We start from the raw sequence: 12,804 nt of genomic DNA, 5'->3' as shown, positions 1-12,804 counted from the left end.
AGAGAGGAGGAGGGTGCGAGGGGAGAGAGGAGGAGAGTGCGAGGGGAGAGTGGAGGAGGGTGCGAGGGGAGAGAGGAGGAGGGTGCGAGGGGAGAGAGGAGGAGGGTGCGAGGGGAGAGTGGAGGAGGGTGCGAGGGGAGATAGGAGAGTGGAGGAGGGTGCGAGGAGAGGTAGGAGAGAGGAGGAGGGTGCGAGGGGAGAGAGGAGAGAGGAGGAGGGTGCGAGGAGAGGTAGGAGAGAGGAGGAGGGTGCGAGGGGATAGAGGAGGAGGGTGTGAGGGGAGAGTGGAGGAGGGTGCGAGGGGAGAGAGGAGGAGGGTGCGAGGGGAGAGTGGAGGAGGGTGCGAGGGGAGAGAGGAGGAGGGTGCGAGGGGAGAGAGGAGGAGGGTGCGAGGGGAGAGTGGAGGAGGGTGCGAGGGGAGATAGGAGAGTGGAGGAGGGTGCGAGGAGAGGTAGGAGAGAGGAGGAGGGTGCGAGGGGAGAGAGGAGAGAGGAGGAGGGTGCGAGGAGAGGTAGGAGAGAGGAGGAGGGTGTGAGGGGAGAGAGGAGGAGGGTGCGAGGGGAGAGAGAGAGGAGGAGGGTGCGAGGGGAGGTAGGAGAGTGGAGGAGGGTGCGAGGGGAGATAGGAGAGTGGAGGAGGGTGCGAGGGGAGAGAGGAGATAGGAGGAGGGTGCGAGGAGAGGTAGGAGAGAGGAGGAGGGTGCGAGGGGAGAGAGGAGGAGGGTGTGAGGGGAGAGAGGAGAGAGGAGGAGGGTGCGAGGGGATAGAGGAGGAGGGTGCGAGGGGAGAGAGGAGAGAGGAGGAGGGTGCGAGGGGAGGTAGGAGAGAGGAGGAGGGTGTGAGGGGATAGAGGAGGAGGGTGCGAGGGGAGAGAGGAGGAGGGTGCGAGGGGAGGTAGGAGAGAGGAGGAGGGTGCGAGGGGAGGTAGGAGAGAGGAGGAGGGTGCGAGGGGATAGAGGAGGAGGGTGTGAGGGGAGGTAGGAGAGAGGAGGAGGGTGCGAGGGGAGGTAGGAGAGTGGAGGAGGGTGCGAGGGGAGAGAGGAGGAGGGTGCGAGGGGAGGTAGGAGAGAGGAGGAGGGTGTGAGGAGAGAGGAGGAGGGTGCGAGGGGAGATAGGAGAGAGGAGGAGGGTGCGAGGGGAGGTAGGAGAGAGGAGGAGGGTGCGAGGGGAGGTAGGAGAGAGGAGGAGGGTGCGAGGGGAGATAGGAGAGAGGAGGAGGGTGCGAGGGGAGAGAGGAGAGAGGAGGAGGGTGCGAGGGGAGGTAGGAGAGAGGAGGAGGGTGCGAGGGGAGGTAGGAGAGAGAAGGAGGGTGCGAGGGGAGGTAGGAGAGAGGAGGAGGGTGCGAGGGGAGAGAGGAGGAGGGTGTGAGGGGATAGAGGAGGAGGGTGTGAGGGGATAGAGGAGGAGGGTGCGAGGGGAGGTAGGAGAGAGGAGGAGGGTGCGAGGGGAGATAGGAGAGAGGAGGAGGGTGCGAGGGGAGAGAGGAGGAGGGTGCGAGGGGAGGTAGGAGAGAGGAGGAGGGTGCGAGGGGAGAGAGGAGGAGGGTGCGAGGGGAGAGAGGAGGAGGGTGCGAGGGGAGAGAGGAGGAGGGTGCGAGGGGAGGTAGGAGAGAGGAGGAGGGTGCGAGGGGAGATAGGAGAGAGGAGGAGGGTGCGAGGGGAGATAGGAGGAGGGTGCGAGGGGAGGTAGGAAAGTGGAGGAGGGTGCGAGGGGAGAGAGGAGAGAGGAGGAGGGTGCGAGGGGAGAGAGGAGGAGGGTGCGAGGGGAGAGAGGAGAGAGGAGGAGGGTGCGAGGGGAGAGAGGAGGAGGGTGCGAGGGGATAGAGGAGGAGGGTGCGAGGGGATAGAGGAGGAGGGTGCGAGGGGAGAGAGGAGAGAGGAGGAGGGTGCGAGGGGAGGTAGGAGAGAGGAGGAGGGTGCGAGGGGAGATAGGAGAGAGGAGGAGGGTGTGAGGGGATAGAGGAGGAGGGTGCGAGGGGAGAGAGGAGGAGGGTGCGAGGGGAGGTAGGAGAGAGGAGGAGGGTGCGAGGGGAGGTAGGAGAGAGGAGGAGGGTGCGAGGGGAGGTAGGAGAGAGGAGGAGGGTGCGAGGGGAGGTAGGAGAGAGGAGGAGGGTGCGAGGGGAGAGAGGAGGAGGGTGCGAGGGGAGAGAGGAGGAGGGTGCGAGGGGAGGTAGGAGAGAGGAGGAGGGTGTGAGGGGAGAGAGGAGGAGGGTGCGAGGGGAGAGAGGAGAGAGGAGGAGGGTGCGAGGGGAGATAGGAGAGAGGAGGAGGGTGGGAGATAGGAGAGAGGAGGAGGGTGTGAGGGGAGAGAGGAGGAGGGTGCGAGGGGAGAGAGGAGAGAGGAGGAGGGTGTGAGGGGAGGTAGGAGAGAGGAGGAGGGTGCGAGGGGATAGAGGAGGAGGGTGTGAGGGGAGGTAGGAGAGAGGAGGAGGGTGTGAGGGGAGGTAGGAGAGAGGAGGAGGGTGCAAGGGGAGGTAGGAGAGAGGACGAGGGTGCGACGGGAGGTAGGAGAGTGGAGGAGGGTGCGAGGGGAGATGGGAGAGAGGAGGAGGGTGCGAGGGGAGGTAGGAGAGAGGAGGAGGGTGCGAGGGGAGATAGGAGGAGGGTGCGAGGGGAGAGAGGAGGAGGGTGCGAGGGGAGATAGGAGAGAGGAGGAGGGTGCGAGGGGAGAGAGGAGGAGGGTGCGAGGGGAGAGAGGAGGAGGGTGCGAGGGGAGAGAGGAGGAGGGTGCGAGGGGAGGTAGGAGAGTGGAGGAGGGTGCGAGGGGAGAGAGGAGGAGGGTGCGAGGGGAGGTAGGAGAGAGGAGGAGGGTGCGAGGGGAGGTAGGAGAGAGGAGGAGGGTGCGAGGGGAGAGAGGAGGAGGGTGTGAGGGGAGGTAGGAGAGAGGAGGAGGGTGCGAGGGGAGGTAGGAGAGAGGAGGAGGGTGCGAGGGGAGGTAGGAGAGAGGAGGAGGGTGTGAGGGGATAGAGGAGGAGGGTGTGAGGGGAGGTAGGAGAGAGGAGGAGGGTGCGAGGGGAGAGAGGAGGAGGGTGTGAGGGGAGGTAGGAGAGAGGAGGAGGGTGTGAGGGGAGGTAGGAGGAGGGTGCGAGGGGAGGTAGGAGAGAGGAGGAGGGTGCGAGGGGAGAGAGGAGGAGGGTGCGAGGGGAGGTAGGAGAGTGGAGGAGGGTGCGAGGGGAGAGAGGAGGAGGGTGCGAGGGGAGGTAGGAGAGTGGAGGAGGGTGCGAGGGGAGAGAGGAGGAGGGTGCGAGGGGAGGTAGGAGAGTGGAGGAGGGTGCAAGGGGAGATAGGAGAGAGGAGGAGGGTGCGAGGGGAGGTAGGAGAGAGGAGGAGGGTGCGAGGGGAGATAGGAGGAGGGTGCGAGGGGAGAGAGGAGGAGGGTGCGAGGGGAGAGAGGAGGAGGGTGTGAGGGGAGGTAGGAGAGTGGAGGAGGGTGCGAGGGGAGAGAGGAGGAGGGTGCGAGGGGAGGTAGGAGAGAGGAGGAGGGTGCGAGGGGAGGTAGGAGAGAGGAGGAGGGTGCGAGGGGAGATAGGAGAGAGGAGGAGGGTGCGAGGGGAGGTAGGAGAGAGGAGGAGGGTGCGAGGGGAGGTAGGAGAGAGGAGGAGGGTGCGAGGGGAGATAGGAGAGAGGAGGAGGGTGCGAGGGGAGGTAGGAGAGAGGAGGAGGGTGCGAGGGGAGATAGGAGAGAGGAGGAGGGTGCGAGGGGAGATAGGAGAGAGGAGGAGGGTGCGAGGGGAGGTAGGAGAGAGGAGGAGGGTGCGAGGGGAGAGAGGAGGAGGGTGCGAGGGGAGGTAGGAGAGTGGAGGAGGGTGCGAGGGGAGAGAGGAGGAGGGTGCGAGGGGAGGTAGGAGAGTGGAGGAGGGTGCGAGGGGAGAGAGGAGGAGGGTGCGAGGGGAGGTAGGAGAGTGGAGGAGGGTGCAAGGGGAGATAGGAGAGAGGAGGAGGGTGCGAGGGGAGGTAGGAGAGAGGAGGAGGGTGCGAGGGGAGATAGGAGGAGGGTGCGAGGGGAGAGAGGAGGAGGGTGCGAGGGGAGATAGGAGAGAGGAGGAGGGTGCGAGGGGAGAGAGGAGGAGGGTGCGAGGGGAGAGAGGAGGAGGGTGTGAGGGGAGGTAGGAGAGTGGAGGAGGGTGCGAGGGGAGAGAGGAGGAGGGTGCGAGGGGAGGTAGGAGAGAGGAGGAGGGTGCGAGGGGAGGTAGGAGAGAGGAGGAGGGTGCGAGGGGAGATAGGAGAGAGGAGGAGGGTGCGAGGGGAGGTAGGAGAGAGGAGGAGGGTGCGAGGGGAGGTAGGAGAGAGGAGGAGGGTGCGAGGGGAGATAGGAGAGAGGAGGAGGGTGCGAGGGGAGGTAGGAGAGAGGAGGAGGGTGCGAGGGGAGATAGGAGAGAGGAGGAGGGTGCGAGGGGAGATAGGAGAGAGGAGGAGGGTGCGAGGGGAGGTAGGAGAGAGGAGGAGGGTGCGAGGGGAGATAGGAGAGAGGAGGAGGGTGCGAGGGGAGATAGGAGAGAGGAGGAGGGTGCGAGGGGAGATAGGAGAGAGGAGGAGGGTGCGAGGGGAGGTAGGAGAGAGGAGGAGGGTGCGAGGGGAGAGAGGAGGAGGGTGTGAGGGGAGGTAGGAGAGAGGAGGAGGGTGCGAGGGGAGATAGGAGGAGGGTGCGAGGGGAGATAGGAGGAGGGTGCGAGGGGAGGTAGGAGAGAGGAGGAGGGTGCGAGGGGAGAGAGGAGGAGGGTGCGAGGGGAGGTAGGAGAGTGGAGGAGGGTGCGAGGGGAGAGAGGAGGAGGGTGCGAGGGGAGGTAGGAGAGTGGAGGAGGGTGCGAGGGGAGAGAGGACGAGGGTGCGAGGGGAGGTAGGAGAGTGGAGGAGGGTGCGAGGGGAGATAGGAGAGAGGAGGAGGGTGCGAGGGCAGGTAGGAGAGTGGAGGAGGGTGCGAGGGGAGATAGGAGGAGGGTGCGAGGGGAGGTAGGAGGAGGGTGTGAGGGGAGATAGGAGAGAGGAGGAGGGTGTGAGGGGATAGAGGAGGAGGCTGTGAGGGGAGAGAGGAGGAGGGTGCGAGGGGAGGTAGGAGAGTGGAGGAGGGTGCGAGGGGAGAGAGGAGGAGGGTGCGAGGGGAGGTAGGAGAGTGGAGGAGGGTGCGAGGGGAGAGAGGAGGAGGGTGCGAGGGGAGGTAGGAGAGTGGAGGAGGGTGCGAGGGGAGGTAGGAGAGAGGAGGAGGGTGCGAGGGGAGGTAGGAGAGTGGAGGAGGGTGCGAGGGGAGATAGGAGGAGGGTGCGAGGGGAGGTAGGAGAGTGGAGGAGGGTGCGAGGGGAGGTAGGAGAGAGGAGGAGGGTGCGAGGGGAGATAGGAGAGAGGAGGAGGGTGCGAGGGGAGAGAGGAGAGAGGAGGAGGGTGCGAGGGGAGACAGGAGAGTGGAGGAGGGTGCGAGGGGATAGAGGAGGAGGGTGCGAGGGGAGGTAGGAGGAGGGTGTGAGGGGAGATAGGAGAGAGGAGGAGGGTGCGAGGGGAGATAGGAGAGAGGAGGAGGGTGCGAGGGGAGGTAGGAGAGAGGAGGAGGGTGCGAGGGGAGAGTGGAGAGAGGAGGAGGGTGTGAGGGGAGAGAGGAGGAGGGTGTGAGGGGAGAGAGGGGGAGGGTGTGAGGGGAGAGAGGAGAGAGGAGAGAGGAGGAGGGTGCGAGGGGAGGTAGGAGAGAGGAGGAGGGTGCGAGGGGAGGTAGGAGAGAGGAGGAGGGTGCGAGGGGAGAGAGGAGGAGGGTGTGAGGGGAGATAGGAGAGAGGAGGAGGGTGCGAGGGGAGAGAGGAGAGAGGAGGAGGGTGCGAGGGGAGGTAGGAGAGAGGAGGAGGGTGCGAGGGGAGGTAGGAGAGAGGAGGAGGGTGCGAGGGGATAGAGGAGGAGGGTGCGAGGGGAGGTAGGAGAGAGGAGGAGGGTGCGAGGGGAGGTAGGAGAGAGGAGGAGGGTGCGAGGGGATAGAGGAGGAGGGTGCGAGGGGAGAGAGGAGGAGGGTGCGAGGGGAGAGTGGAGGAGGGTGCGAGGGGAGAGAGGAGGAGGGTGCGAGGGGAGAGAGGAGGAGGGTGCGAGGGGAGAGTGGAGGAGGGTGCGAGGGGAGATAGGAGAGTGGAGGAGGGTGCGAGGAGAGGTAGGAGAGAGGAGGAGGGTGCGAAGGGAGAGAGGAGAGAGGAGGAGGGTGCGAGGAGAGGTAGGAGAGAGGAGGAGGGTGCGAGGGGATAGAGGAGGAGGGTGTGAGGGGAGAGTGGAGGAGGGTGCGAGGGGAGAGAGGAGGAGGGTGCGAGGGGAGAGTGGAGGAGGGTGCGAGGGGAGAGAGGAGGAGGGTGCGAGGGGAGAGAGGAGGAGGGTGCGAGGGGAGAGTGGAGGAGGGTGCGAGGGGAGATAGGAGAGTGGAGGAGGGTGCGAGGAGAGGTAGGAGAGAGGAGGAGGGTGCGAGGGGAGAGAGGAGAGAGGAGGAGGGTGCGAGGAGAGGTAGGAGAGAGGAGGAGGGTGCGAGGGGAGAGAGGAGAGAGGAGGAGGGTGCGAGGAGAGGTAGGAGAGTGGAGGAGGGTGTGAGGGGAGAGAGGAGAGAGGAGGAGGGTGCGAGGGGAGATAGGAGAGTGGAGGAGGGTGTGAGGGGAGAGAGGAGGAGGGTGCGAGGGGAGAGAGGAGAGAGGAGGAGGGTGCGAGGGGAGGTAGGAGAGTGGAGGAGGGTGCGAGGGGAGATAGGAGAGTGGAGGAGGGTGCGAGGGGAGAGAGGAGATAGGAGGAGGGTGCGAGGAGAGGTAGGAGAGAGGAGGAGGGTGCGAGGGGAGAGAGGAGGAGGGTGTGAGGGGAGAGAGGAGAGAGGAGGAGGGTGCGAGGGGATAGAGGAGGAGGGTGCGAGGGGATAGAGGAGGAGGGTGCGAGGGGAGAGAGGAGAGAGGAGGAGGGTGCGAGGGGAGGTAGGAGAGAGGAGGAGGGTGTGAGGGGATAGAGGAGGAGGGTGCGAGGGGAGAGAGGAGGAGGATGCGAGGGGAGGTAGGAGAGAGGAGGAGGGTGCGAGGGGATAGAGGAGGAGGGTGTGAGGGGAGGTAGGAGAGAGGAGGAGGGTGCGAGGGGAGGTAGGAGAGTGGAGGAGGGTGCGAGGGGAGAGAGGAGGAGGGTGCGAGGGGAGGTAGGAGAGAGGAGGAGGGTGCGAGGGGAGAGAGGAGGAGGGTGCGAGGGGAGGTAGGAGAGAGGAGGAGGGTGCGAGGGGATAGAGGAGGAGGGTGTGAGGGGAGGTAGGAGAGAGGAGGAGGGTGCGAGGGGAGGTAGGAGAGTGGAGGAGGGTGCGAGGGGAGAGAGGAGGAGGGTGCGAGGGGAGGTAGGAGAGAGGAGGAGGGTGCGAGGGGAGAGAGGAGGAGGGTGCGAGGGGAGAGAGGAGGAGGGTGCGAGGGGAGGTAGGAGAGAGGAGGAGGGTGTGAGGAGAGAGGAGGAGGGTGCGAGGGGAGGTAGGAGAGAGGAGGAGGGTGCGAGGGGAGATAGGAGAGAGGAGGAGGGTGCGAGGGGAGGTAGGAGAGTGGAGGAGGGTGCGAGGGGAGATAGGAGAGAGGAGGAGGGTGCGAGGGGAGAGAGGAGAGAGGAGGAGGGTGCGAGGGGAGGTAGGAGAGAGGAGGAGGGTGCGAGGGGAGATAGGAGAGAGGAGGAGGGTGCGAGGGGAGGTAGGAGAGAGGAGGAGGGTGCGAGGGGAGATAGGAGAGAGGAGGAGGGTGCGAGGGGAGAGAGGAGAGAGGAGGAGGGTGCGAGGGGAGGTAGGAGAGAGGAGGAGGGTGCGAGGGGAGGTAGGAGAGAGAAGGAGGGTGCGAGGGGAGGTAGGAGAGAGGAGGAGGGTGCGAGGGGAGATAGGAGAGAGGAGGAGGGTGCGAGGGGATAGAGGAGGAGGGTGCGAGGGGATAGAGGAGGAGGGTGTGAGGGGAGGTAGGAGAGAGGAGGAGGGTGCGAGGGGAGATAGGAGAGAGGAGGAGGGTGTGAGGGGATAGAGGAGGAGGGTGCGAGGGGAGAGAGGAGGGTGCGAGGGGAGGTAGGAGAGAGGAGGAGGGTGCGAGGGGAGAGAGGAGGAGGGTGCGAGGGGAGGTAGGAGAGAGGAGGAGGGTGCGAGGGGAGGTAGGAGAGAGGAGGAGGGTGCGAGGGGAGGTAGGAGAGAGGAGGAGGGTGCGAGGGGAGAGAGGAGGAGGGTGCGAGGGGAGGTAGGAGAGAGGAGGAGGGTGCGAGGGGAGAGAGGAGGAGGGTGCGAGGGGAGAGAGGAGGAGGGTGCGAGGGGAGAGAGGAGGAGGGTGCGAGGGGAGAGAGGAGGAGGGTGCGAGGGGAGGTAGGAGAGTGGAGGAGGGTGCGAGGGGAGAGAGGAGGAGGGTGCGAGGGGAGGTAGGAGAGAGGAGGAGGGTGCGAGGGGAGGTAGGAGAGAGGAGGAGGGTGCGAGGGGAGAGAGGAGGGTGTGAGGGGAGGTAGGAGAGAGGAGGAGGGTGCGAGGGGAGGTAGGAGAGAGGAGGAGGGTGCGAGGGGAGGTAGGAGAGAGGAGGAGGGTGTGAGGGGATAGAGGAGGAGGGTGTGAGGGGAGGTAGGAGAGAGGAGGAGGGTGTGAGGGGAGGTAGGAGGAGGGTGTGAGGGGAGGTAGGAGAGAGGAGGAGGGTGCGAGGGGAGAGAGGAGGAGGGTGCGAGGGGAGGTAGGAGAGTGGAGGAGGGTGCGAGGGGAGAGAGGAGGAGGGTGCGAGGGGAGGTAGGAGAGTGGAGGAGGGTGCGAGGGGAGAGAGGAGGAGGGTGCGAGGGGAGGTAGGAGAGTGGAGGAGGGTGCGAGGGGAGATAGGAGAGAGGAGGAGGGTGCGAGGGGAGGTAGGAGAGAGGAGGAGGGTGCGAGGGGAGGTAGGAGAGAGGAGGAGGGTGCGAGGGGAGGTAGGAGAGAGGAGGAGGGTGCGAGGGGAGATAGGAGGAGGGTGCGAGGGGAGAGAGGAGGAGGGTGCGAGGGGAGATAGGAGAGAGGAGGAGGGTGCGAGGGGAGAGAGGAGGAGGGTGCGAGGGGAGAGAGGCGGAGGGTGTGAGGGGAGGTAGGAGAGTGGAGGAGGGTGCGAGGGGAGGTAGGAGAGAGGAGGAGGGTGCGAGGGGAGAGAGGAGGAGGGTGCGAGGGGGAGAGAGGAGGAGGGTGCGAGGGGAGGTAGGAGAGAGGAGGAGGGTGCGAGGGGAGGTAGGAGAGAGGAGGAGGGTGCGAGGGGAGATAGGAGAGAGGAGGAGGGTGCGAGGGGAGGTAGGAGAGAGGAGGAGGGTGCGAGGGGAGGTAGGAGAGAGGAGGAGGGTGCGAGGGGAGATAGGAGAGAGGAGGAGGGGTGCGAGGGGAGGTAGGAGAGAGGAGGAGGGTGCGAGGGGAGATAGGAGAGAGGAGGAGGGTGTGAGGGGATAGAGGAGGAGGGTGCGAGGGGAGGTAGGAGAGAGGAGGAGGGTGCGAGGGGAGAGAGGAGGAGGGTGTGAGGGGAGGTAGGAGAGAGGAATAGGGTGCGAGGGGAGATAGGAGGAGGGTGCGAGGGGAGGTAGGAGAGAGGAGGAGGGTGCGAGGGGAGAGAGGAGGAGGGTGCGAGGGGAGGTAGGAGAGTGGAGGAGGGTGCGAGGGGAGAGAGGAGGAGGGTGCGAGGGGAGGTAGGAGAGTGGAGGAGGGTGCGAGGGGAGATAGGAGAGAGGAGGAGGGTGCGAGGGAGGTAGGAGAGTGGAGGAGGGTGCGAGGGGAGATAGGAGGAGGGTGCGAGGGGAGGTAGGAGGAGGGTGTGAGGGGAGATAGGAGAGAGGAGGAGGGTGTGAGGGGATAGAGGAGGAGGCTGTGAGGGGAGAGAGGAGGAGGGTGCGAGGGGAGGTAGGAGAGTGGAGGAGGGTGCGAGGGGAGAGAGGAGGAGGGTGCGAGGGGAGGTAGGAGAGTGGAGGAGGGTGCGAGGGGAGAGAGGAGGAGGGTGCGAGGGGAGGTAGGAGAGTGGAGGAGGGTGCGAGGGGAGTTAGGAGAGAGGAGGAGGGTGCGAGGGGAGGTAGGAGAGTGGAGGAGGGTGCGAGGGGAGATAGGAGGAGGGTGCGAGGGGAGGTAGGAGAGTGGAGGAGGGTGCGAGGGGAGGTAGGAGAGAGGAGGAGGGTGCGAGGGGAGATAGGAGAGAGGAGGAGGGTGCGAGGGGAGAGAGGAGAGAGGAGGAGGGTGCGAGGGGAGAGAGGAGGAGGGTGTGAGGGGAGAGAGGAGGAGGGTGTGAGGGGAGAGAGGAGAGAGGAGGAGGATGCGAGGGGAGAGAGGAGAGAGGAGGAGGGTGCGAGGGGATAGAGGAGGAGGGTGCGAGGGGAGGTAGGAGGAGGGTGTGAGGGGAGATAGGAGAGAGGAGGAGGGTGCGAGGGGAGATAGGAGAGAGGAGGAGGGTGCGAGGGGAGGTAGGAGAGAGGAGGAGGGTGCGAGGGGAGAGTGGAGAGAGGAGGAGGGTGTGAGGGGAGAGAGGAGGAGGGTGTGAGGGGAGAGAGGAGGAGGGTGTGAGGGGAGAGAGGAGAGAGGAGGAGGGTGCGAGGGGAGAGAGGAGAGAGGAGGAGGGTGCGAGGGGAGAGAGGAGAGGAGGAGGAGGGTGCGAGGGGAGAGAGGAGAGAGGAGGAGGGTGCGAGGGGAGGTAGGAGAGAGGAGGAGGGTGCGAGGGGAGGTAGGAGAGAGGAGGAGGGTGCGAGGGGAGGTAGGAGAGAGGAGGAGGGTGCGAGGGGAGAGAGGAGGAGGGTGTGAGGGGAGATAGGAGAGAGGAGGAGGGTGCGAGGGGAGAGAGGAGAGAGGAGGAGGGTGCGAGGGGAGGTAGGAGAGAGGAGGAGGGTGCGAGGGGAGGTAGGAGAGAGGAGGAGGGTGCGAGGGGATAGAGGAGGAGGGTGCGAGGGGAGGTAGGAGAGAGGAGGAGGGTGCGAGGGGAGGTAGGAGAGAGGAGGAGGGTGCGAGGGGATAGAGGAGGAGGGTGCGAGGGGAGAGAGGAGGAGGGTGCGAGGGGAGGTAGGAGAGAGGAGGAGGGTGCGAGGGGAGAGAGGAGGAGGGTGCGAGGGGAGGTAGGAGAGAGGAGGAGGGTGCGAGGGGAGATAGGAGAGTGGAGGAGGGTGCGAGGGGATAGAGGAGGGTGCGAGGGGAGATAGGAGAGAGGAGGAGGGTGCGAGGGGAGAGAGGAGGAGGGTGTGAGGGGATAGAGGAGGAGGGTGCGAGGGGAGGAGAGGAGGAGGGTGCGAGGGGAGGTAGGAGAGTGGAGGAGGGTGCGAGGGGAGATAGGAGAGAGGAGGAGGGTGCGAGGGGAGAGAGGAGGGGGGTGTGAGGGGATAGAGGAGGAGGGTGCGAGGGGAGAGAGGAGGAGGGTGTGAGGGGATAGAGGAGGAGGGTGCGAGGGGAGAGAGGAGGAGGGTGCGAGGGGAGGTAGGAGAGAGGAGGAGGGTGCGAGGGGAGAGAGGAGGAGGGTGCGAGGGGAGGTAGGAGAGAGGAGGAGGGTGTGAGGGGAGAGAGGAGAGAGGAGGGTGTGAGGGGATAGAGGAGGAGGGTGCGAGGGGAGAGAGGAGGAGGGTGCGAGGGGAGAGAGGAGGAGGGTGCGAGGGGAGAGAGGAGAGTGGAGGGTGTGAGGGGATAGAGGAGGAGGGTGCGAGGGGAGAGAGGAGGAGGGTGCGAGGGGAGAGAGGAGGAGGGTGCGAGGGGAGAGAGGAGAGAGGAGGAGGGTGCGAGGGGAGGTAGGAGAGAGGAGGAGGGTGCGAGGGGATAGAGGAGGAGGGTGCGAGGGGAGATAGGAGAGAGGAGGAGGGTGCGAGGGGATAGAGGAGAGAGGAGGAGGGTGCGAGGGGAGAGAGGAGGAGGGTGCGAGGGGAGAGAGGAGAGAGGAGGAGGGTGTGAGGGGAGGTAGGAGAGAGGAGGAGGGTGCGAGGGGAGATAGGAGAGAGGAGGAGGGTGCGAGGGGAGGTAGGAGAGAGGAGGAGGGTGCGAGGGGAGGTAGGAGAGAGGAGGAGGGTGTGAGGGGAGATAGGAGAGAGGAGGAGGGTGCGAGGGGAGAGAGGAGAGAGGAGGAGGGTGCGAGGGGAGATAGGAGAGAGGAGGAGGGTGCGAGGGGATAGAGGAGGAGGGTGCGAGGGGATAGAGGAGGATGGTGTGAGGGGAGGTAGGAGAGAGGAGGAGGGTGCGAGGGGAGGTAGGAGAGAGGAGGAGGGTGCGAGGGGATAGAGGAGGAGGGTGTGAGGGGAGAGAGGAGGAGGGTGCGAGGGGAGGTAGGAGAGAGGAGGAGGGTGCGAGGGGAGGTAGGAGAGAGGAGGAGGGTGCGAGGGGATAGAGGAGGAGGGTGCGAGGGGAGGTAGGAGAGAGGAGGAGGGTGCGAGGGGAGGTAGGAGAGAGGAGGAGGGTGTGAGGGGATAGAGGAGGAGGGTGCGAGGGGATAGAGGAGGAGGGTGCGAGGGGAGGTAGGAGAGAGGAGGAGGGTGCGAGGGGAGGTAGGAGAGAGGAGGAGGGTGTGAGGGGATAGAGGAGGAGGGTGCGAGGGGAGATTGGAGAGAGGAGGAGGGTGCGAGGGGATAGAGGAGGAGGGTGCGAGGGGAGAGAGGAGGAGGGTGCGAGGGGAGAGTGGAGAGTGGAGGAGGGTGCGAGGGGATAGAGGAGGAGGGTGCGAGGGGAGGTAGGAGTGGGTGGGACCGGGAGAGGCCCCCCCATGACATCACTGACCTTCGGGACCTGACATGCGCACAAAACCTTCCCAGAATGCTGCTGGCTGAGGAGCATCACAGACGATTGTGGACGTTTGTCACAGACTTGATTCACCATTTTCATCAGAATCTGTAACCGAGTGAGAGAGCGTGAGAGAGAGAGAGAGAGAGAA

General features: G+C 65.7%; 1 long non-coding RNA gene across 1 annotated transcript in view; it reads right to left on the bottom strand.

Moving 5' to 3' along the window:
• LOC140411202 (uncharacterized) overlaps positions 1 to 12,762 on the bottom strand; it is a 61,269-nt gene extending 48,507 nt beyond the window's left edge. Inside the window, exon 1 of the long non-coding RNA XR_011940840.1 lies at positions 12,651 to 12,762. This is a non-coding gene — a long non-coding RNA (uncharacterized lncRNA). The remainder of the gene's footprint in view (positions 1 to 12,650) is intronic.
• Between the last annotated feature and the right edge of the window lie 42 nt (positions 12,763 to 12,804).

This window comes from Scyliorhinus torazame, chromosome 4, assembly GCF_047496885.1.
Source record: "Scyliorhinus torazame isolate Kashiwa2021f chromosome 4, sScyTor2.1, whole genome shotgun sequence".
In the NCBI taxonomy this organism is placed as follows: domain Eukaryota; kingdom Metazoa; phylum Chordata; class Chondrichthyes; order Carcharhiniformes; family Scyliorhinidae; genus Scyliorhinus; species Scyliorhinus torazame.
Note: the sequence above shows the minus strand (reverse complement) of the source record. Positions and strands in the feature narration are given on the sequence as shown.